Here is a 26230-nt window from a genome sequence, read left to right on the forward strand (position 1 = left end):
GCCCACGTTAACCATCTCTGGGCCCAGTTCTGGGAGTCTCATCCTTTAGTAATCCCTAGATCGATTTCTTTGCCTTTTCTGCAGGTACCCAAACTCTTCCTCAGAGGACTTCCCCTCCCAGGGCCTCTTTATAGAGTGCTTCTGCCCCAAACCTGTATTTTTATAGCTTGGGAAAAAAATACTACTTTTGCTGTTCTGCCATGTCTTCACTTGTTAGGACTATCATAACAAAATATCACAGACTGAGTAGTTTATTAACAACAGAAACTTATTGCTCACAGTTCTGGAAGCTGGAAAATCCAAAATTAAGGCACAAGCATGGGTGAGTGAGGGCCCTTTTCCTGGTCCACTCTGTCTTAACATGGTGGAAGGGGCTAGGAATCTTTCTGGAGTCACTTTTTTATATATATAATTTTATTTATTTCTGACTGCACGGGGTCTTCGTTGTTGCACAGGCTTTCTCTAGTTGCAGTGCCCCGGGGGTACTCTGGTCGAGGTGGTCGGACTTCTCATTGCAGTGGCTTCTCTTGTTGCAGAGCACAGCTCAGCAGCTGTGGCGCATGGGCTTAGTTGCTCCTCAGCATGTGGGATCCTGCTGGGCCAGAGACTGAACCCGTCTCTCCCAAATTGGCAAGCAGATTCTTCACCACTGAGCCACCAGGGCAGTCCTGGAGCCACTTTCAATAAGGCATCAATCCCATTTAAGAGGGCTTCACCTTCATGGCTTAAGCATCTCCCAAAGTCTCTACCTACTATACTAGTGGGCTTCCCAGGTGGCTCAGTGGGTAAACAATCCTCCTGCAATGCTGCAGACACCAAAGATACAGGTTCATTCCCTGGGTTGGGAAGAACCCCTAGAGGAGGGCATGGCAACCCACTCCAGTATTCTTGCCTGGAGAACCCCATGGACAAAGGAGCCTGGCGGGCTACAGTCCGAAGGGTCCCAAAGAGTCGGACATGACTGAAGCCACTGAGCACATATGCACTATACTAATACCATTACATCAGTCATTAGGGTTTTGACAATTGAATTTCAAGGGTACATTCAGAGTATAGCACTCCTTTAAGCTACTTCCTAAGGATTTCTGTATAGTCAATTATTCTTTTAATATTCACTGAGCATAAGCACAGGATATTTTGCTATGCTTTTAGGAGAAAACAAAGGAAATAAGACAAGACCTTTCTACTTAAACAGGCTTAGAGGGAATAAAATGGATTCAAAATTACTACAAAGAATAGAGTATGTGTTTACACATACTATGTGTAAATGTGCTATGGACGTTCCGAAAAGTTAAAAAAAAAAAAGAAGAAGAAGAAGTTTGGGTTGGAAGAATTAGGAATGTTGAGTTGTTGAATGAAGGACTGTGTAATCTTGACCTTAAAGGATGGAAAGAATTTTGGTGGCAATATAGAGGAAGGAGAAATGTGCTCCAGTGTGTCTAAGGGTCTGACTTGGAGGAAGCAAGCAGAGGAGTTCTGAGAGATAAAGCTGAAAACTAAAGACATATAGTTCAGTGCAGTCACTCAGTCGTGTCCAACTCTTTGCAACCCCATGAATCACAGCACGCCAGGCCTCCTTGTCCATCACCAACTCCTGGAGTTCACTCAGACTCACGTCCATCGAGTCAGTGATGCCATCCAGCCATCTCATCCTCTGTCATCCCCTTCTCCTCCTGCCCACAACCCACAATCCCTCCCAGCATCAGAGTCTTTTCCAATGAGTCAACTCTTCGCATGAGGTGGCCAAAGTATTGGAGTTTCAGCTTCAGCATCATTCCCTCCAAAGAAATCCCAGGGCTGATCTCCTTCAAAATGGACTGGTTGGATCTCCTTGCAGTCCAAGGGACTCTCAAGAATCTTCTCCAACACCACAATTCAAAAGCATCAATTCTTTGGTGCTCAGCTTTCTTCACAGTCCAACTTTCACATCCATACATGACCACTGGAAAAACCATAGCCTTGACTAGACAGACCTTAGTTGGCAAAGTTATGTCTCTGCTTTTGAATATGCTATCTAGGTTGGTCATAACTTTCCTTCCAAGGAGTAAACGGATCATAGATTAGAAGAATTAATATTGTTTAAAAGTCCACGTTACTCATAGCAATCTACAGGTTCGATGTAATCCCTATAAAAATTCCAATGTCATTTTTCACAGAAACAGAAAAAACAGTTCTAAAATGTGCAGGGAACCATGGAAGACCCTGAATAACCAAAGAAATTGAGAAAGAACAACAAAGCTAGAAGCATCACACTTCCTGATTTCAAACTACATTACAAAGCTATAATGATCAGAACAGTGTGGTAATGGCATAAAAACAGACACTTGATCAATGGAACAGAATAAAAAGCCCAGAAATAAACCCATGCACATATGGCTAATTAATTGCAACAAAGGAACCAAGAATATCCAACAGAGAAATGATGTGTGTGTGTGTGTGTGTGTGTGTGTGTGCTCAGTCATGTTGGACTCTTTTTGATCCCATGGATTGTAGCCCACCAGGTTCTCTTGTCAATGGAATTTTCCAGGCAAGAATACTGGAACAGCTTGCCATTTCCTACTCCAGGGGATCTTTCTGACCCAGGGATCAAACCTGGGTCTCTTGCATTTCCTGCATTGGGAGGCAGATTCTTTACCACCACACCACCTGGGAAGCCCAGAAAAATGATAGTCTGTTCAGTAAATGAAGAGAAAACAAAACAGCTAACATAAAGGGATGAAACTGGACCCCCGTCTTACCCCATATGTAAAAGTCATTCAAAATAGATTAAAGACCTGAACATAAGACTTGAAGTCATAAAACTCCTAAAAGAAAACATAGTTGATAAGTTCTTTGACATCAGCCTTGGCAATGATATTTTTGGATCTAACACCAAAGCAAAGACAACAATAGCAAAAATAAACAAGTGGGACTACATCAAACTAAAAAGCTTCTGCAAAGGAAACCATCAGAAAAATCAAAAGGATACTTATGGAATGGGAGAAAACACTTGCAAACCATAAATCTGATAAGGGGTTAATACTCAAAATATATAAAGAACTTACATAATCTGATAGCAAAACTAATGTAATCTGTCCATTTTTAATAGACAGAGCAACTGTATACTAGACATTTTCCAAAATAAATGTACACATAAAAACGTGCACAACATCACTAATCAGGGAAATGCAAATCAAAGCCACAACAAGGTATATCATCTCACATTTGTTAAAATGGCTATTATCAAAAAGACAAAGGATAAGCGTTGGTGAGGATGCGGAGACAACAACCTATGGGTTCAGGATGAATGGATAAAGTATATAAATACAAGAGACTGTTATGCAACCATAACAAAGAAGGAAATCCTTTTATTTGTGACAACATGGATGGACCTTGAGGCATTATTCTAAGTGAAGTAAGTCAGACAGAGAAAGTCAAATACTGTGTGATCTCCCATCTGTGGGATCTGAAATCACCAACTCATAGAAACATGGGAGACTGGTAGTCAGCAGAGGTGGGGGAATTAGGTGAAGGTGATCCGAATGTACAAACCTCCAGCTATACACCAAATAAGTTCTGGGGGGTGTACAGCATGGTGACTGTAGTAGCTAATACTTTATTATGTATTTTAAAGTTGTTAAGAGAGTAAATCAAAAGTTCTCATCACAAGGAAAAAATCTATAACTATGCGTGGTGGAGAATGCTAGCTAAATTTACTGTGGTAACCATTCTGAATACACACATATTATCAAATCATTATGTTGTATGCTTTAAACTAATACAAAGTTACATGTCAATTTTATTTCAATAAAATTGGAAAAAATGTAAAACAATGAATAGTACTTAAATCCATTCCTTCCTCAAAATGCCATCTCCACCATCTCAGGTCCTTATCATTCACTGAATTATTAAAATAGCCTGTTAATTTTTTCTCTGCTTCCTTCTCACTGCTAATATATATTAGCAATATTTTTTTTTTTTGGTATAGAATGCAGGATCTTAGTTCCATGTGTGTGTCTGTGTGTGTGTATGTGTGTTAGCTGCTCAGTCATGTCCAACTCTTTGCAACTCCACAGACTGTAGCCCGCCAGGCTTCTCTGTCCATGGAATTCTCCAGGCAAGAATACTTGGGTGGATTGCCATTCCCTTCTCCAGAGGAACATCCCAACCCAGGGATTGAACCCTTGTCTTCTGCCTCACAAGGAGATTCTTTACCATTTGAGCTGCAGGGAAGTTTCCAACCAGAGATCAAATCCCTGCCACCTGCAGGGGACCCACAGAGTCTTAACTACTGGACCACCAGGAAATTCCCTAATCAAATTATTTTTAAAACATTAATCTGATACTGTCACTCTGTTACCCAAAGGTATGCGTCGGGGCAGGGTGGGGGGCAGGGAGGCGGGGAGGGTCCAGCTGCTAGCTGCTTAAAAGCCAGTAAACAGGCCAGGTTGGTGGAAAGGAAAGTTTGCTTTACTTCAGATGCCAGCAACTGGGGGGAAAGGGAGAAGACATCTGTCCAAAGGCCAACTCCCCCGCTGACAAGCAGGGAGTGAGAGCTTTTATAGACAGAGTGGCATGGTGGGGGATTACATGCAGAAATAGTACAGCCATCTCTAACAGTCATCTTCAAATTGGTCATCAGTGGTCTAACTAGCATCATCTTGGTATTTGAGGTACAGTTAATCTTCAGTTCGGGGGTGCACTCGGCCCCATTTCTTTGCAGTCAGTTCTTAGAATTGTGGCAGCTTAAGTCCAGGTACAGTCCGGTCATCATGTAGCTAACTTCTCCACCTGGTGTCTTGGTATCTATAAGACACCTCACAGGATATGGCTCAGAATATTATCTATAACCCTTGAGAAAGAAGTAAAGGTCCTTGACTATGCTTACTGACCACATTATTATTATTTAGTCTCCTTAGACTGTTTTCCTTTGTTCCTATAATTCTCACTTCTCTGATTCAAACTTATTCTTTGACTAAAGTTTTCCTCGGGCAAAAGTCAGACAGAGAACATGCTAGGGGGCCAAGGACCGTATGGTCCTGCTCCGTTTCAAGTCCACTGTTGAAACACTTCATTGGTCCTCCACCCCTCCCTCTCTCACCTCTTCCAGCATAATGTTCATTTTCCTTAGTGTCATCATCTGTCCCCCACATAACCCCTTCCCCCTCCTCTCTCACACTCCTTTCATCATCATTCATTCTCTCATTCATCCGTCCACCAAGGATTTACGAGGCTCCTACAATGTACTGCCCACCCCATGCTACAGCTCTATTTGCACTACCTGTACAGCTAAAGGAATATCCCGCCTCCTGGCATGTGCTTTCCAACTGCCCAGGGCCTCCGTCTTCTATCTCCACCCTCACCCAGCCCACCTAGAAAACTCCCTATTCTGCAAGACATCAGGTGCTGCCTCCTCTCTTTCAAGCCTTTCCCAGCCTCCAGGCAGAAGGGGCCGTTCTTCAGCTCTGTCCTACAGCAAGCCCTTCCACTATCACTGCATACTACACGGCATTTACCTGCTCATTTATCTGTCTTTACACTTTAACTCCTGAGGACAGGGCGTATACATTGTATCTAATTCACCTTAGGTCCTTAACAGCACTTAGTACAGAGACTAATAGTAAAAATCTAGGGACCTCCCTCGGAGAAGGCAATGGCACCTCACTCCAGTACTCTTGCCTGGAAAACCCCAAGGACTGAGGAGCCTGGTAGGCTGCAGTCCATGGGGTCTCTGAGTGTCGCTGAGAGTTGGACATGACTCAGTGACTTCACTTTCACTTTTCACTTTCATGCACTGGAGAAGGAAATGGCAACCCACTCCAGTGTTCTTGCCTGGAGAATTCCAGGGACGGCGGAGCCTGGTGGGCTGCCGTCTATGGGGTCGCACAGAGTCGGACACGACTGAAGCGACTTAGCAGTAGCAGCAGCAGGGACCTCCCTGGTGATCTAGTGGTTGAGATTTCACCTTCCAATACAGAGGGTGCACGTGGCTCCATCTCTGGTTGGGGAACTAATATTCCACATGCCTTGCAGCTGAAAAAACCAAAACATAAAACAATATTGTAACAAATTTAATAAAGACTTTAAAAGTGGTCCACATCAAAAAAAAATTAATAAATAAATTTTTAAATTCAATACAATTCTGTTGTCTAAATTCTAAGATCGTTTCCAGGGCTAAAATTTCTGTGATTCAGGCATAGCATAAAGATCAAAAAATAATAGTTGAGAATATGTCATATATTTATGTCATAGCCACACAAAATTGTAAATTTGGATTTTCATATTTGAGGGTTTCTTCAATATCCTTCGGGAAGCAAGCAGCAACTGCAAATGCCATGCCGGTGCTGGCGCTCTCCTGGGTCATCTCTGCTTTACGAGTGTTAAGTAAAGGTTAACTGTTAACTCCCTTCCTGATCTGTATCTTTATTTCTGTAATCCTACACAAGGCAGGGAAAGGTTCCTAGGGTGTCGCGCTGTTGCCTCTTGCCACGAGGGGGCAACAGGGAGTCCAGGTTGGTGTCAAAACCCTTCTGGCCACAAGATGGACCCCAAACACCAGTTTAACGGAGGCAAGGATTTACTTTCCATCAGTTGCGTGTTAGAATCCGGTTTCTCTTATTCCTTTTCCCTGAAAACTAAAATCTCTCCCACAGGTGATCGGGAAATACCTGGGAATTGTCTACAGCTATATTTGTTTAGGAAGAGAGAACGTAGGAAGAAAGAGGAGCAATGCTAAGAACTTCATTAAAATTAGCTAGAAAGAGAAGGCCCTCTTCCAGGCCAAATAAAAGACCAGAAATTTGACTGTGGGTGATGTTTTAGGTGAACTCAAAATATTACCTAAACAAATCAATTACTGATGTTTTGCTTAAGAATAGTGGTTTAATAAGTGGTGTTCAGCCCATGCGGGCAGGACCCAGGTCCTCCTGGCCACCACACTCTCAGCTCTTCGCAAAATGGCACAAAGTGTGTGTTCAGTAAACAGTTTTTGAGTGAAGAGAAAGTTCAATGTTATCCAAATTCTACACATACATAACTAAAGGCAAACTTAAAGTCTCTTTTTAAAAAGTCCTGGGAGATGGGTTGATGAATCGCAACCACAATCATCAAATTATATTCCTGAAAGCCTGGTGCTCTCATCATGGCTCAAACAACCAAAATCAAAGTGTTTGTGAACTGAGGAAACTCCAGCTTGGCGGAGACTTCTTCTGGGCCAAGAAAACCACATGCTGCTACTTGGCCCTTGGTGGGCTGGCAGGTGGAAAGGGGAGGCGGGCATGGGTGCAGAACGCAAATCTTCCAGACTGGGCTTGGAGGAAGCTGCTTTACTGAAGGAATTTTTCATGTTAGTTCTGGACAGACCTCTGGAATTTACGTTCTTGGATGCTTTCAGGTCCTCCCATTACAGTTGAGCTAGTTATTTACCTCAAGCAAGAGATTTCCATTAAAAATGTGTTTGTGTGCTCAGCCGTGTCTGACTCTTTGTAGTCCCGTGGACTGTAGCCTGCCAGGCAAGAATACTGGAGTGGGGTGCCATGCTCTCCTCCAGGGTATCTGCCCAACCCAGGGACCGAACCCCTGTCTCTTGTGTCTCCTGCATTGGCAGGCAGATTCTTTTACACTAGCACTACCTGGGAAGCCCTTCCATTAAAAATCATGATTCAAATATCATATATTAACATATATACGTGAAATTTAGAAAAATGGTACAGATGAACCTATCTGCAAAGCAGAAATAGGTACACAGACATAGAGAACATACGGTCACCAAGCAGGGCAAGGGGGGTGCAATGAATTGGGTGGCTGAGATTAACATATATACACTGCAATATATAAAATAGATAGCAAATGAAAACCTGCTGTATAGCGCAGGGAACTACTCAGTGCTCTACGGTGAGAAGAGAGGATATATGTATACATACAGCTGATTCACTTTTCTGTACAGAGGAAACCTACACAACATTGCAAAAGCAACTAAACTCCAATTTTAAAAAATCATGATTGACACCCAGATAGTAAGAAAAGACTGCCCTAAGGGTACATGGTACTTCCCTTCAGAAGACCTGAGCAGAAGCGGCTGTCCAGGGAGCCTCATCATTATTTCAGTTTTGTAGCCCCCAGAAGAAACCGTTCTGTGCCCTGCTGTTCGTCTTCACAGCGTATTGCTGTTCCTCCTGTGTTAAGAGAAAACTCCCGATAGGCAGGTTGGTTATAGGAGGGATTTTCAACCAAAAATTAAATATTAGTACCCAAGCACCCTGGGCTTCCCTGATAGCTCAGTTGGTAAAGAATCCACCTGCAATGCAGGAGACCCTGGTTCGATTCCTGGGTCGGGGCGATCTGCTAGAGAAGGGATAGGCTCCCCACTCCATTCTTCTGAGCCCTAGTGGCTCAGACAGTAAAGAATCTGTCTGCAATCTGGTAGACTTTGGTCTAATCTCTGGGTTGGGAAGATCTTCTGGAGAAGGGAAAGGTCACCCACTCCAGTATTCTGGCCAGGAGAATTCCGTGGACTTCCATGGGGTGGCAAAGAGTTGGACACGACTGAGTGACTTTCACTTTCACCCAAGCACCCAGAGAATCTATGTGACATTCCCTGGCTTCCCCCTTATCCCCCATTTAAATGTGATCCCCATAGTATTCTCTGTCTCGGCACTGTCCGTTGCAGCACAGATAACAGTCCTTAAGTCCTTGATTTGTTTGTTTACTTGTTTATCACCTTTTCCACTAGACTAGGCTCCCTGAGGGCAAGGGCTGAGTCAGTTCTATTCACTCCTCTTTCAGCTCTCAGCAAAATGACACAAAGTATACATTTAATAAACAGCTGTTGAGTGAAAAAATGCATGAACAGAAAGTCTAGTATGATCCAGTTCTACCAAATCCAAGATGGGGAAATGGATTTCTGGCTGGTTTCTGTGCTGAACATCCTTTCAGGAGTGAACAGGGCTATTAAGACTACTGCTCTTTTTCAATAGAGTCCAATTATAATTACTGTTCATTTACCTGTGTTCTCCTGGAAGGACTACTTAAGCCAATTACTAACATTAAAACATAGAAATGTGAAATTTCACTGTTGAGATGGCAATCTATTTAAAATATGTCCTAATTTTACTCTCTTGTTAGAAGGTTCTCCTGATAAACCTCTTTATAACAGCTGAGTCCTCCCCTAATTGAGCCTAATCATGGTAGAATCATTAGCATTATGGCAAAGAACTGGCCTGGAGAGTGAGCTAGTCCTGAGATGAGAGCCAGCTTGGCCATTTACTGCCTGGTGACCTGGAGCAAATCAGCTTTCTCAAGCTTCCATGTCCCCACCCAGTGTGCCTGGCACACCTGGACCTTCAGAGCTATTCAATCCCCCGTACTCACTGCCAGCTGAGAGAGCCAAGCTACCCAAGACACCTCAGACTTACTCATCCAGCCATTAGTAACATTCGATGTAAGAAATAAGAAAGCATGTTACATCACTGTTGCCCCAACTCAAACTCTCTCCCCAGCCTCCATGTTTACATCCACCTCAATATCAGATGGCCACCCACAGTGCAAACGCACGCTCCCTACCTCAGTCACCCCCACTCTCATAGAACCACACTGCCCCCCTGTGCCTCCAACTACAACTTTTTACTTTATTGTTCAATGTGCCCAAGTGTTCAAGGGCCAAAGAGGGCTATGTGTACAATATGCAGACACACACATGGCAGAATGGGACAGATTTCTTTAACAGTAAGAAACCTTTAAAAACCAATTAGGAAAATCAATTAAGAAAAAGCAAACTACTCAACAGAAAAAAAAAAAAAGAAGACTAAGAACAGGAAAAGAATGCAAAAGGTTAGTAACCCTGTGAAAATATTCTCAGACTTATTCATAATTAAGACAAATCAAAACCATGAGGCACCATTTTTCACTTATCAGATTAATAAAAATTAAAACTGATAATGCCCAATGTTGGCAGCAGTATGGAGAAACGGGCTGGAGAAATGGGCATTCTTATACACTATTGACTAAAGCCTAAGCTGGGCAATTAACACTAACAAAAAATTTAAATCAAAACAAAAACATTAGTTCAGCTTTTGTTCATCCAAAGTCACCCACTTAAGAAGTGAAAAGAAATAGATATTTCTCAAAAGAAGACACACAGATGGCCAAGAGGCAGGTGAAAAGATGCTCAGCATCACTAATTATCAGAAAAATACAAATCAGAACTACAATGAGGTATCACTTCCCACCAGTCAGAATGGCCATCATCAAAAAATCTACAAACAATAAATGCTGGAGAGGGTGTAGAGAAAAGGGAACCCTCCTACACTGTTGGTGGGAATGTATATTGTACAGCTACTACAGAAATAAGTATGGAAGTTCCTTAAAAAACTAAAAATAGAGATACCATATGACCCAGCAATCCCACTGCTGGGCATATATCCAGAGAAAACCATAATTTGAAAAGATAGTTGCACCCTAATGTTTACTGCTATTTACAATAGCCTGGACATGGAAGCAACCTAAATGTCCATCAGTGGAGGAGTAGATAAAGAAGATGTTTATATATGTATATATATATTTGTATATATATATATACACACACACATATACAAAACTGGAATATTACTCTGCCATAAAGAATGGAATGACATCACTTGCAGCAACGTGGAAGGATGCAGAGATTGTCGATACTGAGTCAAGTAAGTCAGAGAAAGACAAATATTATATGATACTGTTTATATCTGAAATCTTAAAAAATGGTACAAATTAATCTATTTTAAAAACAGAAATAGAGTCACAGATGGAGAAAACAAATTTACAGTTACCAAGAGAGAATGAGGGGGACAAGAGGAATATACATTGGGAGATTGGAACTAACATATTCACACTGCTGTGTATAAAACAGATAACTAATAAGAACCTGCTGTATGGCACAGGGAACTCTACTCAATTCTATAAAGACCTATATGGGAACAGAATCTAAAAAAGAGTGGGGTAACAAAAAAATTAAAAAGAGTGGATATGTGCCTATGTGTAACCAATTCACTTTGCTGTACAGCAGAACTAACCCAACTTGTAAATCAACTAAACTCGAATAAAAATTAATTATTAAAAAATAAAAATAAATAAAAGTGAAAAGAGAATCAACAGATTGAGAAAAGATACTATTTAACCCATAACAGACCAGTAAGCACAAAATATAATGAAATTCTACAAATCAATAAAACAAGTGAGACAGGAGATAGATGGGCTCCAGATTAGACATTTACAGCCAGCATCCTGTTTACACTTCCAAATAGAAATAACAACATGGGGGGCTTCCCTGATGGTCCAGTGGTTAAGAGTCTGCCTTGCAATGCAGGGGACATGGGTTCAATCCCTGGCCTTGGGTAACTATTAATAAGATCCCACATGCCTTGGAGCAACTAAGCTCCGGTGCCACAACTCCTGAGCTCATATGCCCCTGAGCCCCCAGGCCACAACTAGTGTCCATTCACCACAACGAAAGATCCACATGACGCAACTAAGACCTGACACAGCCAGATAAATAAAGGACAGAAAAATCTTACTAACACTAATCAAAATAAACGCTGAATAACTGGGAAAAAAAAGAAATAACAGCAACAACAGGAAAAGGGTGAATAGCTGGACTTTGTCCCCAGTGGACACTTGAAGATAACAGTAATGACGGTGGCAAAAAGGAGCTTAATTCTGCCCAAATAAAAGAGAAAGAGACCACAGATTTCTCATTCTCAAGGTCAAGGAGACCCTCCTGACTACACATGAGCAGAAAGGCTCCTCAGGGGTCAGAAAGGGAGGGGGTGCCACCCCATAGTAGGTGATGTCAACTTACCCAGAGGCCTCTTCGCTAGAATCCATCTTGGCTAAGCAACGGGCCCTCGCACAGCAGAAATAAATCAAATACAGACTCAGAACCAGGCAAAGCAAGATGACTGGCCGGAGGAAACCTCAAAGAAACGCCCCATACAGGTGATTCAACTATCAGGAGGGCTTGACTCCCTGAGCCTGCCCATGTGTCCACCTACAGTACACTTTCCCTCCTAATAAACACTTTACTTGTCTCACTACTTTCCATCTCTTTGTGGAAATTCATGTCTACAGAGCCAATGGGACAGGGCGTTGTCACTGGCCACTGGTCTAGTGGCTGGAATTCAGCAGTCTCACTACCTCAGCCTGACTTCAGGCTCTGGCCGGGGAACCGAAATCCTGCTTGAAGTCACTGCAGGCTGAGGCCACCCAAGATCAGAAAGGACAAATACTCCAACAGGAAAAAATAATGGTCAAAGGCAATTCATACAAGAGGAAACATGCATGGCCACGAAAGACGAGAAAAGATGCCCAGCCTCATGAGTAATCCAAGAAATGTGAACGAAAACCACAAGAAGCATTTCACATCAATCAAACTGGAAAAAATCAAAAGATTGAACAATACCAAGTGTTGGTGAAGATGTGGAGTAACTGACTGGAGTGAGAGTGCAAAACCACTTTGGAGAACAATTTCTAATATCATTGAAGGTCCTCATATTTCGTGAACTAGAAATTCCCTCCTAGGCAAGTACCCTACAGAAATCCCCTCAGGAGATACAGTCAAGAACACAAACTTTTGCTGCAGCATTTTTCATGACAAAATAAAACTAGTACAACTTTAATATCCATTAACCAGGAAATATAATTCATATAATTTGAAGTTATTCAGTACTGAAAAGAAATTAGCTCAAAAAATGGTATCAGCTTGGAAGAATCTCAGAAATATAATGCTGAGGAAAAGATCCAAGTGTCAGAAGATCTTTAGGTCTTATCATATGTCTTAAGGAGTGCAGAATAAAATTTTTTTAATTTATGTACATATCGGAGAAGGCAATGGCACGACACTCCAGTACTTTTGCCTGGAAAATCCCATGGACGGAGGAGCCTGGTGGGCTGAAGTCCATGGGGTCACTAGAGTCGGGCACGACTGACCGACTTCACTTTCACTTTTCACTTTCAAGCACTGGAGGAGGAAATGGCAACCCACTCCAGTGTTCTTGCCTGGAGAATCCCAGGGACGGGGGAGCCTGGTGGGCTGCCGTCTATGGGGCTGCACAGAGTCGGACACGACTGAAGCGACTTAGCAGCAGCAGCAGCAGCATGTACATATACTTTCACCTAATTCCACTGCTAGGAATTTATCTTACATACACATTTGCATATATACAAGAATGCAACAATATATACAAAGATGCTTATTGTAACAGTTTATAAGAAGAAAAAACTGAAACTAACCTAAATATGGGAATATTATATCAAATATTCAATAAAATGCCAGAGCTAGGCAATCATTTAAAAGCCTGAGCTAAACCTGTATGCCAAGATAAATATTTAAGTGGGAAAAAATAATCACAGGACTAGACCATTTGTGGAAAAATATTAGATTAGATATATAGACATACACACACACACACACATAAAAACTTCTGGATCATAAGAAACCATTAACTTTGATCATCTCGGGGGAGTAAGACTGGATAATGAAAGGTTTTACACCCTTCAGAAAGATTTGAATTTCTGTTTTCACCATTAGTATATATTACCTTTCTAAGACAAATAAATAAATAGATAAATCAGCAGAAAAAACAAATAACAGCTATAAGATTAGGATGTTAGTTTACCAAGATTTTATTTTAAAGGCAAAAATCACATGAAACTCTTTTAATCATTTTTTATGCTTATCTCTTTCGGGAATTGAGAGCACTCAAAAAAATGAATCCTAAAGGTGACTGCTTTGAACAGGATGATAAATAGTACTGCTGTTAGAGTACATTATTTGTGGCTCTTTCACAGCTTTATATATCTGTCTGTAGAATATGCTGCACTATTTGTTTTACTTCTAATCACCATTCTGAAAACCATAAACTGTTTTCTGACCTCAATGGGTTTGTTTACCAAGAAATACGTTCAAAGAAGAAATAAGGACCCAAAGCACATTCGCAGAGCGGGTCAGTCCTGGGCCCGGGGACACCAGGCATTGCTGTGTACCACGTCAGACCAGACGTATCGCCCTGGGCCTTCTGCCTCCAAGCCCCGTTGGTTCCTCTTAGCTGGTTCACACCCAGAGCAGCAGCATCACCAGAGACAACACTTAGCCTGCACCACGGGCACACTCAGGGGTCTACAAAGCCTTCGTGGGCTCCAGCCAGACCTCCAAAGTCAGGAAGTTTGTGGCTGAAAAGGTAGGGGAAAGAAGCTGTGTGTAGAGACGGAGGCTATAGGTGCAAATCCCCCATTTTCCAGCCTGGCCTAGGGACTGGCGCTAGGAGTAGGGCCCAACAATGGAGACTCACAGCCTCCTGATTCCACCGAAACCAAAACTCTGTAACCTGTATCTGTTTTGACTCCCGGTAAAATTTACTGCCAAAAATAAAAGGCTGAAAATAAAAGTTTGGAAATCTTTAAACTAGCGGGTACCGCCAGACATGTGGTTCTCAAACATAATAATCAAACTTTTTACAAGCTTTCTTCTGTTTTTTCAACTGTAGGGGGGAAAAAGGGAGCCTGACAATACCTCCCTCCTGAACCTTGTAGGGCGGCTGGAAGGATCAAACGAGGTAATAGCCAACTTCAGCTAAGAGGCCCTTAGGAAACAAATTTATTATTTCCTTCCTTTATATGGAGAATATATCAAGTTCAAACAATTCGTCACACAAACAAGACTGTTTCTTCTAGAAGGAGAAGACAAAGCGGGGTTGGTAAGAAGAATAAAAAGAAGAAAAAAAAAAAAGGCAGCAACAGCTCAGTTACAATTTAAGAAGGGAGAGACTCTGATTGAGTGCCTGTCACACAAATGAACTTGGGGTTGGGGATAAGTGAGGTAGGAAGGGTAGTGTGGAGGAGGAGGAAATCTGGGTTAAGCGTGTGTGTGTGTGTGAGTCGTGTCCTACTCTTTTCGACCCCATGGACTGTAGCCCACCAGGTTTCTCTGTCCATGGGATTCTCCAGGCAAGCATACTGGAGTGGGTTACCATTCCCTTCTCCAGGGGATCTTCCCGACCCAGGGATAGAACCCAGGTCTCCCATATTGCAGGCAGATTCTTTACCACAGAGCCACTGGGGAGTCGGTGCCATGTATCAAACACCATGCAGTGTGCAAGAGGCCACATGTGTTTCCTTTAATCTGCACAGAATATGACTGTTGTTGCTTAGTCACTCAGTCATGTCTGACTCTTTGCGATCCCACAGGCTTTAGCCGACCAGGCTTCTTTGTCCATGTGATTCTCCAGGCAAGAATACTGAAGTGGATTGCCCCTTTTCCTTCTCCAGGGGATCTTCCCAACTCGGGGATTGAACCTGCATCTATTGCATTGGCAGGCGGATTCTTTACCACTAAGTTACCAAGGAAGCTCCGCAGAATATGCTGCAAGTGTGCTTATTCCATTTTACAGATCAGAGGGAATGAACAGCCTAGCCAAGGTCAGACAGAGACACTACCTACCAGGCTGCAGTTCCTTCCACAGCCTCACCACTGGCTCCTCCCCCTAAATGCGGGTGTTCCCGCCCCTCCCCTTTCTCCCTTTCTGTTATCTCCCTTTAAAATCTTGGGTCATTTCACCCCTTGGGTCAAATGCACATTCTTTATTCTGATTTCCAGCCCCCTGGACAGTTCCCAGTTAAGATCCCACTGCCCTCACAAACACAACAGGCTCTAAAAGGAATTCTTCACCTCCCCACTCAAACACCCCATCTTCCCAGCCTCCCAAGCTCAAAATCACCATCACTTCTGTCCTTCCTCCCTCTTCCCTATATACACAATCACTCAATGATCTCAATTCATTCTTCAAAATCTCTTACCCTTCATTTTTCATTTCTCCTTTTTCTCTTTGCAGCCTAGCACTATGAACCTTCTATCTGCCTGGCCTCTACAGAAGTCTCCAGCAGGTTTCCTCAAGGTTTTCAGTTCACCTGTACACCATGTCATAAACATCACACCGCATACCTGCTCTGCAGTACTTGCTCAGCCCTGCTCCCTAAGGCTGTCTGCATCTGGCCCTGTGGCTTTCCAGCCTCCAACCCCATCCACTCCTCATTTTCTCAGTTTAGCAAAGGATTACTCGCTGCACACATCCCTCACTTTCCTCCCCTCTCTTCCCCACTTGTGGCCCCAGTGCCCCCAGGAGGCTGTCCATTTTTCCCTCCTGCCACCTCTTAGGTAAGGCTTGCCGGCCCTCCCCTCCAAGCCTGCAAGACTCATTATCTGTACTGCTCATCAGGCAGTAATTATGTACTGCCTTGTAACTCTTCTATTTAGCCTGGAACAGGCTTTGAAATATACTAGTGCATGTAATCTCTCCCAGGTCTCTATCTTATCATCCCAAACAGTATAAACTTGAAGACTGTCTAATGGGTCTAAGCTTCTCCCTGCAGTGCCTAGTACTTAGATAGTGGGTGCTTAACACATGTGTTGATTTCCTTTTTCTATGAACTTGTGTTGGCCTCAAACAACCAGGACTGGCCAGAATAATAAGCATCAACCTTGGAAGCCTGCTTTTGGCCACTACAGATATCCAACAAGACAATTTCATCTCGACCTCTCAGATCAGGGTTCCCCAGGGTTCCCCGACCCCTGGAGCATCAAGGGCATCAACTACTCTCAGAGGAGACTGGTCTGCCAGAGAGGTCTCTGACCCACACCACCAACCAGGGTTGGTTCTGTCTGCTACTTTAGTGATCACATTTTCATGTCCTTCCCTGGTCTCCAGCTAGAAGGAAACAGCCCAGAGGATGGAGTTGGGGCGGAAGGTTCCCTAAACCCCAAACCCTGACCCTCCCATTGGGGATGCAACCTCCAGCCTGCTCGCTGGCCCGCCAGAAGTACCCCGGGACACCCCTGCCCTTGGGAGAGAAAGAAGACACTGCACCTTTAAGTCTGCAGCCAGTTGAGAAAAACAAGCTGTGATTTATATAAGCGGGAAAATCATGTGATTTGCAGGAACGCTCCCTCCTCCACCGGCCCCCTTCCCGTGTCGTGTCGCTTCCAGCTCTTCCCAGAGGAGCCCTGGCCTCGGCCGCCGGGCAGGGCTGGAGGGGAGGGAGCCAGGCAGGCGGGCCTGGGGGCGCCCCGAGCCTCCCTTCTCTAAGCGCTGGAACCCCGCGCGTCGGGGCGCGCCCGTGACCGAGAAGGGCCTGGGTCCACCGCGCCTCACGCCGGCGCCGCTGCCCGGTGGCCCCAGACGCCGACGAAGCCGGCGTCCGGCCTCGGGGCGCAGCGGTTTTGGCCGCAGCTGCCCGCTCCCCGAGCATCCCCTCCCGGGGGCCCCTTGCCCGATTCCGACCAAAGTGTGCGACGGAGAAACTGAGGCTCCTCCCCCGCCCAAGTCCTCCAGGAGAAAGAAACGCCAGGGGACCCAACGGCCCGACTTCTGTGTCCCCCGCACCCCGAACACCCGGCGCGGGGCGGGGGGAGAGCAATTTAAGAAATCATTTGATCGGGAAAGGGCATGATGAAAATCAGCCATTTCTAGAGCTGAAAGGCAGTGTGTGTTTTTAGCCCAAAGGACCTAGCTTTTGGGGGGGTGGGGAGAAAAAAAAAAAAACGATGTGGCCTTTTCAGCCAGAGCCAAGGAAAATAAATACATGATAACGAGGCTCTAAGAACCCGCACAGATCTTTTAAATATTAGAGGAAGGGTAGTGCAGCTACAAGGAGCCCACGCCCACGCGGAGTTAACTCTGACAACTTCTGAAGGAAAAGAAATGCTTAGATCCTCCTGAGCTGCAGAAACTGTAGAGTGGGCAAGACTTGAAGAGTTCATCTCAGCAATCCCCCTGTCTCTGGAGGGGGATGCTAAGGCCTTCCAGGAAGTGCTTCCAACTGGAAGAGAGTTAACCATGACTTCCGAAACCAAGCCCAAGAGAAGTTGGGGGAGCTCCCTCAGGGCAAAGGGCTAGGAGGGGAGGAAATCTCTCTCAATGCCATAAACTGTAATATCCCTCTTTTCTATAAACCTCAGTGATTGGCCCTGATACTGTCCAAGGAAGGAGACCCTTCTCTGAGTTACCAATTCCAGAAGTTAAACCTTGCCAGAGAGAAGGTTGGAGTTCCATTTTATTTTCCTCCCTTGGTGGTTATCTGCTAGGGATGAGGCATAAGCCCAGTGCTGTCACATGGAGAAAACCATGATGCAATTAATGAAGTTGCTAATGCATCGTCTTGTGGTGACCTCTGCCATCGCCAGCACAGCCTGGCCAATTTCAGTCCACCCTCTACATCCCACAGAGCCAACTGGACCCCGAGAGGTCATTCTGGCCCACCTCCTATCTCCCCTCCCCCCACAGATGGAGGGCCTTTATGCTGAGATAGTTTCCGGGACAGCACCTAATGCTCTCTGTCACACCAACAGTAAGTTCCTTCCTGAAGGAGAGAGCTCAAGTTAAGTAAATATTCCCGATTATTCTTTAAATCTGGAAGAAGAAAAATAGAAGTTAACATAGGGGTTCAAGGGAATAGCACTCCATGCATTCGGACAGATGCCAACTTCATTCATGCTGCTATCAGGGAGCACCTCCTGTGTGCCTGGCCCTGAGTTGAGCACCAGGGAGACCGTGGAAACAGGACACACAGACCCCTGCCTGAACTTTACTTTCTGCTCCCCAGCTCTGTCACCCCAGACAGGAAAGACTTTCCTCTCCCCAACTAGCACACAAATGTCCCCTCCCCAGCCCACACCCAGCTTGTGTTGCCCCCAGTTCCAGCTGCCTGCGTCTCACTAGTCTGCCAAGAGCTGCTTCTATCAGAAGGCGACACCTCTCTCTCTGGTGATTGGGTGGTGGGTATAAGAAGAAACCCAAAGGCCTATCCAGAAAGTGAGATCAAAGTTGGCAGCCTCCTGGGCCCCTCCCAAAACTTATAATTCAGGCCCCACTTCACTCCGTGCCCCTTTCTTTCTTTCTTTGCTCTTTTTTCTGAGGGACCCGGCTGCCCCCCATCCAGGGCTCCTCTTTCCTAAGCTTCATATGCCAGGGGTCTGCCCATCTTCAGAGCCTCCCTGATGCTCCGAGTACCATATTCTCAAGGTAGCCTCTCCGCTTCTGCAGGAGCCCAAACACCCAGCCCTACACAGATGCCAAGCCAAGGTCTCTTCTGTTGCCTTAAGGCTTCTTGTTGAGGGTACTCAGACCTTCACCCTTAACCGCAGGCCCTGTCAACCTCCACCTTCTAACCCCACCCCACTCCCAGACCATACCAGCCCCCACCTTATTCCACTCTTTTCCCGAGTTCGGTTTCTGGCTTCCCTCAGCCGTTCATCAGCGTGGCCTGATAACGTGCAAAAGGAGGCCTGGCGAGAAGCCTGTGGTGAACAAACAATTTAATGAACAAACAGAAATGATGGCTCCAAACTGAAAACACCCTGGAAGCCACAAACTCAGTGACTTTAAAGAAGCCAGATCAGGACCTCTGAGGGCTTTCTTTCTTTTCTTTTTTTAAAAAATGCACCCAGGAGGGCAATGAGTGAAATCAGCTCATCTCGGACACTGTCTCTTTCAGGAAACAGGGGCCTCCAAAGAAAAAAGGCATCCTAACCCCTGCCAAATTCCACTCTGTTTCAGATTAGCCTCCCAGAAAAATGAGGGGGCTGTACTAGCTGCTCTTCCAAGTCCTTCTAGCATCGAGGCTCTACAGCTCCCCTAAACAACCTATTTCAGAACCCTCCATGTCCTCATCACAGAATAGCGGATGCATCTGTGCTCCGGGCCTGGGTCCGCAGCTGGAGCTCAGAATCAGGCCTTTCACTGCAGTGTTTTCAGGCCTGTTTTCCCTCTTTCTCCTTTCCCTGAAAGGGCCTCTGGTCTTTCCCAAGCTGCCAGAGTAGAAGGGAACACACAGCTCCCCCCAGAGCAGAGGGGCCCATCGAAGGGAAAGCTGGCCCGGCCCCAGGACAGGCTTGCCTGCGATTCTGCAGAGACATTCCTCCCTCCCAACCTGCAGGCAACTTCTGGAACTTCCAAACAGCACATCCTTGGGCCAGCCCAGGCCCCTCAGTATCCTGCACCCCAGTTTACAAGCTTTTAGTGGCAGCTAACACATTTGGCAAACCTCAAGTGTGGGCCAGGCTGGGCCCTTTTCCCCAGGATCCAGCTGATGAAGGGATCCTGGGCTGGGACCAAAATGGGGTCCAGCCAGACAAGCCCTGAGCCTTGGTTCTCTGGGCCAAGGCTGGAGAGGACCAGAGGGAAATGTCCTCGGTCGGCCCCACCACCACCACGCAGGCTGGTTCCGAGATCTTAGGATACATCAGTAATTCCAGGCAGGGCTCCATCCTTAACCCACACTCAGCCCAGGACCTGGTCAGGGAATCTCCAACATTCCTAGTAACACAAAGCTCACCTTCCATGCCAGATCCCTGTGGGGTCTCTGGGTGGGAGTAGCCAGACCCTCTCCCTGGGCTCCTGCTAGATCTGGGAATTCCAAAAAGCATCTGTCTCCTTCAGAGACAGTCACAGCTCCAGGTCTCTGCTTTCAGACGGTTTTAAAGAGAAGGGTGTTTTGAAAGCTCAAGACATGTTCCGGGCTTGGCTTTGGTTCTAGCTCCATCACCAGTTCTGTCCCCTGTGAATCTGGACGTCCTGGAGGCAGTGAGCTGAGCTGACAGGACTGCAGGGAGCCTCTGCTTCCTGATACCCAGGCTGTGCCCAGTCTAGATTTTTCCAGAAGGACTCCAAGAAGGGAAACCCACATCCACCCATTCCTTCAGGCTCTCTAACTGACACTCTGGCCCCATATATTCAAGAGAAGGCTGGAGACTCCCTCCCAACCATGGGGACCTCAATCACTGGTTCCCACTCCCAACCTCTCAGTCCCTCTTGTCTCTTGTCCCACAACCAACCGTGCTCCCAGGACGCTCAGGGTGTGTATGCTTCCTCTGAAGACCTCTGGCTTGGTTTCCTGCTTGACTACCCCTTATCATCCAAGCACTGCCCACTTCCTGCATCCTCCCAGCCACCCCACCAGCTCACACCAGGCTAATGGGCACAGTAGTAGCCTTTCCCTTTTCCAGGGGAATATTCCCAACCTAGGGGTCAAACCCAGGTCTCTTGCATTGCAGATGGATTCTTTACCAGCTGAGCCACAAGGGAAGTCCAGACTTTTACTTAAACCTCAGAGAAATAGCGGAGAAGGCAATGGCACCCCACTCCAGTACTCTTGCCTGGAAAATCCCATGGGTGGAGGAGCCTGGTAGGCTGGGGTCTGCGGGGTCTCGAAAAGTGGGACACGACTGAGCGACTTCACTTTCACTTTTCACTTTCACTTTCACTTTTCACTTTCACTTTTCACTTTCCTGCACTGGAGAAGGAAATGGCAACCCTCTCCAGTGTTCTTGCCTGGAGAATCCCAGGGACGGGGGAGCCTGGTGGGCTGCCGTCTATGGGGTCGCACAGAGTCAGACACAACTGAAGCGACTTAGCAGCACCACCACCACCACCACCATCCGGGAGATAGAGAATCACAGTAAACACATTCAAATCTAACGGACATCACTCTCTTAAAAATTTGTCAGCCATCCTCCCAGCTCAAAAAATTTCTCATGTTTCCTAAGTCCCAACTTACACTATCTCCTCCAGCCTCTCGCTTCTTCTCCTCCAGACCCTTCTATCCAAACTCCAAGTTCCTGCTGATTTCTCTCACACAACAATTTGTCTTGCCTCCAGCCTGCCCAGAGGGTCACTCTGTTCTCACCAGACAGAGGGGCTTCTCCATCAGGGTTCATAATCCTCAAAAAAAGAGACATCTACCTCTGGGGGCTGGGGTGGGGGGAATGGTGCACCCGTCCCCTAGAATGATAAAGTACAGCATTTTTTCTCTATGTAACACTTTCTTCCTATCCACCCTCCACCACCACCCCCTTACATCTGGTACCCCTCTCAGCTGAGAAATCCACCCCAAATCACTCACTCTTGTTCTCTTTTTTTCACCCCTTTATGGGCATGGAGCACTGCTAATTACTATCCCTGTTATAGTTAAAAATGATGATCCAATAAAAAAGAAGTCAATACAAAACAGACACAAAAGGACAAATACTATATGATTCCACTTACATGAAGTCCCTAGAGTAGTTAAATTCCTAGAGACACAAAGTAGAATAGTGGCTGCCAGGGGCTGCAGAGAGGGGAGAATGGGGAGTTACTTTTCAGTGGGTATGAGGTTTCAGCCTGGGAAGACGAAAAAGGTTTTGAAGCTGGATGGTGGGAATGGTTGCACAATGATGTAAATATACTTAAAGCCACTGAACTGTACCCTTAAAAGTGGTAAAAATGGTGACTTTTATATAATGCATACTTTACCACAATAAATAAGTACTGTCAGCAACATTCACTCTGACTTCAGGGCTTCCCTGGTGGTCCAGTGCCTAAGATTCTGTGCTCCCCATGCAGGGGACCCAGGTTCGATCCCTGGTCAGGGAACTAGATCCCACATGCCACAACTAAGAGTTTGCATACCGCAATTAAAGATCCTGCATGCCACAATTAAGACCCAGCACAGCCAAATACATTAAACAGATTTAGCAACAACAAAACCCATCCATTCTGACCTCAAGAGAGACTTGCAGTTAATTGAAAAAAGGGAGGCTTTTCCTTCTGCCACCCTACATTTCAGCAGCTCTGCGAACACCTTCAGGGAGCCCCGAGCTAAGGAGGGCACCTTCACCTGCTCTCAGTCATCTCTCTGCTGACCCCACCTACACGACTGTAGGCTTCAGTTCCGTTTCCAAACTGACCAAAAGCAGAAGAACCGCAGAGGAGGCACCATCCACGTAGGTGTGCGTGCGTGCTAAGTCACTCAGTCGTGTCCGACTCTGCAACGCCATGGACTGTAGCCTGCCAGGCTCCTCTGTCCATGGGATTCTCCAGGCAAGAATACTGGAGTGGGTTACCAAGCCCTTCTCCAGGGGATCTTCCCGATCCAGGGATCAAACCAGCTTCTCTCAGGTGTCTTGCATTCGCAATCAGGGTCTTTACCACCTGGGAAGCCCAAGGAAGAGGGCCTTGATTCTAAACCTAGTCAGTAACTAGTTGTGCATCCTTGGGCAAGTTATCTAATCTCTGTCTCTCAATATCCTTATAAAGAAAACAGAGAAGGGAACAGGCTGCCCCTCGAGAGATAATGGATATGAACACAGTTTGAGAAGTGTGTGCAAGCTGATTTCATCATCTCTAATTTCACTTTGTCGAATTAAAAACATCTCAAACATTAGAAGTAAGTTTCTACCTGAAAATAAGGAGGTAGACAGTAAATTGCTCCATAAATACAACCTAAAGATAATACTTTGATCCTCCATCATCATCCCTAAATCATCATCCTCACTGAAGGTGGAACGATGCCAAGTTCTTTCCAGCCTGATCTCTCTCTGCCGTGAAAACCCATTTTGTCAAGACACATTTTTCTCCATGATTTGCTCTTAATTCAGAGGCAGGGTCCAGTTTTGCCTGCAGGCTGCCCATAGCATTGCCTGCATGCGGCATTCAGTGGGGCTCTAAGCAGGAGCAGAGTTGGGAGAGGGGTATGGGAGAGGCCAGGGAGAGCAGAATCCCTTGAACACATATTCAAAAATGACACCTTCTAACCATGTTCAAGCCTTCCTGGTGACTCAGTGGTAAATAATCCATCTGCCAAAGCAGAAGATATGGGTTCGATCCCTGAGTTGGGAAGATCCCCTGGAGAAGGAAATGGCAACCCACTCCAGTATTCTTGCCTGGGAAATCCCACAGACAGAGGAGCCTGGCGGGCTATAGCCCAGGAGATGGCAAAGAGCTGGACACAGACACAACTTAGCGATTAAACAACAACCACGTCCATGGCACTCACACGATGACGTGACAGTCAACAGCCTGCTGAAAAGGTGCCAGCACAAGGAGGGTGGCTCCAGGACCACAAACCCCACGAAGAAGGTGGTCCGAAGGTGGCTTCAGTTGGCGGAGTTGGCTGCCCCTCAGTCTGACCACCAGCCGGGTTGGCTGCTTTCGGAAGGCCGCCAGCCCCGGCTCTACCCCAGATGCAGGAGGCAGCATTTCTCTCCAACAAAGAGTCTCTCTGTCGCTCAGGCCCAAGGAGTACGTTCGGGTCACCCACAGCCCAGGTAAACGCACACCTGGCCCTGCCCCTTCCTCCCTTTTGCCACCCCGACCTCACCAGGACCCCTTCTGGTTCTTTTCACAGCCTCCCCTTCTCTCTGAGAAGGGACTTGTCAAGGCCTCTCTGCTTCCTTCCATGGAATCTCCCAGAGAGAGGGGGGTCTCAGGCCTCTCATCTAGGGTCCCCAGTTGAGTCCCTAGCCACTCCTCAGGACGGCCTCCTACACCTCACAGGGACCCAGCTCAGCCCAGATGGAAGTCATCTGTATTCGGGCTTCACCCTGATTTCACCAATAATTACGTTATGCTTGTCCACACCCATTTCCACAAGCACCTCCGCCCCTACCGGAGCCCCCTTCACACTCACTCAGGCAGTGCCAAGAAGGAAAAATGGAAGCAGACCCAGAAGAGCCCCGGGCGGGCAGGCAGGCTGGGGACACAGCCAGAGCCCAGGGTTTGGCCAGCACGCAGCTCCAGGCTCTGACCCTCGCAGGGCCCAGCCCCCCTTTCAGCGCAGAATTGCAACGTCAAGGAGCCAGTTCTTCCCCTGAGGCCCAGGGAGAGGTCTGCAGACAGGTCCCGCCTGAGGAGCCAGCTCCCTCTGGGCCTTCTGGGCACCCCAGGTGGCCTGGCCTTGCTGTGGCCCCAGGACCCTCACCCCGCAGCCAGCCACAGGCATCTTGGGGTCACCATGCCTGAGGTCCAAGGACCCCGAGGGACAGGGGCGTTGTTGTGAGACTGTGACTTCCAGAGTGTCCTTCTGTCCCATTCTGTGGACTTTAAGCTTTTCTTAGGACATATGAGGGCAGACCAAGGGGACTTTGATCCCATGGGCATTTGGTGGAATAAACTATCATTGCAAATGGGGCCTCCTGGCCACCTTTCCCCTCAAAGACGGCCTGTTAAGAGCAAGCCACTCTGAGGCTAATCTGACCACACCTACCTGGGAGCTGCGGGGTGCTGGAGTGGGAGGGTAGGGGTGGGGAAGCTGAGCCTGGAAAAGGGAGGGAACTCAAGAACCACCCACTCCCATTCCTGATACAGCCAGAGTGGTTCCTCACAAGAAACCATGAAGTGTCAATAACCAGACCTAGCACAGCCTGAAATGTCTGAGCCGCCACCGCCTCCACCAGCCACCCTCTCAACTTCTCAATGAAGGCTGGAGGAGGGGGCGGAGTGTTGCCCGCCCTCCATACCGGGGTGGGGTGGAGGGTCCTCACTGGTCTGGGCCCAGATCCACCCCCTTCCCCAGCCTTCTCACAGGGTGCTTTGAGGACCCGCAGCTCTGGCTTCTCCAGCCTGTGCCCTCACAAAGGCCCCCTCTGTCACAGCCTCCCGAGGAACAGGGCCCCCCTCCTCCCGCTGCCCACTCCTCCCCACTCCCTCCCACCACGCACACAGGCACTTCCTACAGCAGTGGATTCCAAGCCGAGTTCCCGAAGACGTGCTGGAACAAAGGCTGCACATGACTCTCTGTGCCGGAGTGCCTGTCAGGGCTCAGGGAACGTAATTATAGGGGGCACAGCCACTCTCAGCGGCCACACCTGGCCGTACAGTAAACAGCACTTCTTCCTGTCAAGCTAGGGGGGAAGTTGAGAGACAGGGAGGCGACAAACCACAATTTGAATCATTTGGAGAGAAGCTATAAATATAATAATGAGTCATTTGTAAAATATAATTTCATCCAAAAGCCTGGAAAAAATGGGAAAGAAGTTCTTATGCTATTTCAGGCTAAATCATTCAAGGGTGTTCTGCCAGAACCTGGGGAGGGGACCCAGCTGCCCCCTGAGATCTGGGCTGTCCTCCAGTCCCCAGCCCTCTCCTGATGCTGCATGGCCTTGGACACCCCCTTCCCCAGTTCCCTTTTCATATCCCGGGATCAGAATGTCGTGATGCAGAGTTCTCTCTTGGAGAGCTGATAAGAATCATACGCCGAGCAGCCTTGCATCCAGGCTGTTCAGCTGAGAACAGCCACGCTGTTGTTTTTGGCAAAATGTTCCCCAGCCTTGGGGGCCCTCAGCCTTGTGAGCACAGCGTGGTTTTTCTGGTGTGGCCCCCAGGTCTCCTCCAGAGCGCTGCTGCTGCTGCTAAGTCGCTTCAGTCATGCCCAACTCTGTGCGACCCCATAGACAGCAGCCCACCAGGCTCCC

The 26230-nt window shown here is 46.7% G+C and overlaps 1 protein-coding gene across 2 annotated transcripts in view; it reads right to left on the minus strand.

Moving 5' to 3' along the window:
• ATP23 (ATP23 metallopeptidase and ATP synthase assembly factor homolog) overlaps positions 1-26230 on the minus strand; it is a 75535-nt gene that overhangs the window by 47907 nt on the left and 1398 nt on the right. Inside the window, exon 1 of one of the 2 annotated variants that reach the window (XM_069584791.1) lies at positions 24448-24854. The exons of the other annotated variant lie outside the window; for it this stretch is intronic. The gene's annotated coding sequence lies outside the window, so the exon portion shown is untranslated. Of the gene's footprint in view, positions 1-24447; positions 24855-26230 lie in introns of those variants that run through there. 2 annotated transcript variants of the gene reach the window in all.

This window comes from Ovis canadensis, chromosome 3 (genome assembly GCF_042477335.2).
Source record: "Ovis canadensis isolate MfBH-ARS-UI-01 breed Bighorn chromosome 3, ARS-UI_OviCan_v2, whole genome shotgun sequence".
In the NCBI taxonomy this organism is placed as follows: domain Eukaryota; kingdom Metazoa; phylum Chordata; class Mammalia; order Artiodactyla; family Bovidae; genus Ovis; species Ovis canadensis.